The sequence below is a fragment of the Corvus brachyrhynchos genome, unplaced genomic scaffold (assembly GCF_000691975.1).
Source record: "Corvus brachyrhynchos isolate BGI_N302 unplaced genomic scaffold, ASM69197v1 scaffold1206, whole genome shotgun sequence".
In the NCBI taxonomy this organism is placed as follows: Eukaryota; Metazoa; Chordata; class Aves; order Passeriformes; family Corvidae; genus Corvus; species Corvus brachyrhynchos.
The window spans coordinates 53,455-54,645 of record NW_008238677.1 but is presented as its reverse complement, the minus strand read 5'-3'; the positions used below and the strand labels follow the sequence as shown (position 1 = coordinate 54,645).

Sequence of the window (1,191 nt, the reverse complement as noted above, 5' to 3'; positions counted from 1 at the left end):
GGGGAGGGGGCGGGAGGGGAGGGCGGGGTGACAGCGGGGTGATGGAGAGCCTTGGGTGACCGCCCAGTGGGTCATCGCGGGCAGCTCCCCAACTGGGAGCACTGGGAGTGATGGTTGGCTTGGTCAGCTCCCCAGTTGGGAGCAATGGGCCTTGGGCAGCTCCCCAGCTGGGAGTCTTGGATGGCCATCCAATGGGTTGTCTTGGGCAGTTCCCCAACTGGGAGCATTGGTTGCGTTGGTCAGCTCCCCAACTGGGAGCAATGGGAGTGATCATCGCCCTGGTCAGTTCCCCAACTGGGAGCCTTGAGTGACCACCCGATGGGTCATCTTGGGTAGCTCCCCAACTGGGGGCAAGTGGGAGCGATGGTTGCCCTGATCAGCTCCCCAACTGGGAGCACTGGGAGCCTTGATGAGCTCCCCAACTGGGAGCGATCATTGCCCTGGTCAGCTCCCCAACTGGGAGCACTGGGGTGGGACCTTTGGTCAACCACCCAACTGGCACCACCAAGCATTTTGCTGAGCTCCCCAACTGGGACCACTGGGAGTGATCATTGCCCTGACCATCTCCCCAACTGGGAGCACTGGGAGCAATGGGCATCTTGGTCAACTGCCCAACTGGGAGCACCGGTTGTCTTGGCCAACCACCCAGCCAGGAAATCCAGTTACCTTGATCAGCTCCCCAACTGGGAGCACTGGGTGTTCTGTTAAACTACTGAACTGGGAGTACTGGGAGCAATGGGTTCCTTGATAAGCTGCTCAGCTGGGAGCAATGGGTTCTTCAGTCCGCTCCCCAACTGGGAGCACTGGGAGCAATGGGTGTCTTCGTCAACCACCCAACTGGGAACACCAGTAGCATGGTCAGCTCCCCAACTGGGAGCACTGGTTGCATTGGCCAACCGCCCAACTGGGGGCGATGGACACATTGACCAACCACCCACCTGGGAGCACTGGGCGCATCGGTCCGGTCCCCAACTGGGAGCACTGGACGCATCAGTCTGGTCCCCAACTGGAAGCACTGGGTGTCTTGCTCAACCACCCAGCTGGGAGCACTGGGTGTCTTGGCTAAGCACCCAACTGGGAGCACTGGGAGCACTGGACATGCTGGTCAACCACCCCGCCGGCAGCACCGACCACAGGACCTCTCTCTCCCCAACTGGGAGCGCTGCTTCCATGGACCCTCCCAAACTGGGA

The 1,191-nt window shown here is 61.0% G+C and overlaps 1 protein-coding gene across 1 annotated transcript in view; it reads left to right on the top strand.

The window, feature by feature from the left end:
- LOC108447594 (neurexin-2-like) overlaps positions 1–1,191 on the top strand; it is a 3,449-nt gene that overhangs the window by 493 nt on the left and 1,765 nt on the right. The gene's annotated exons all lie outside the window — the stretch shown is intronic.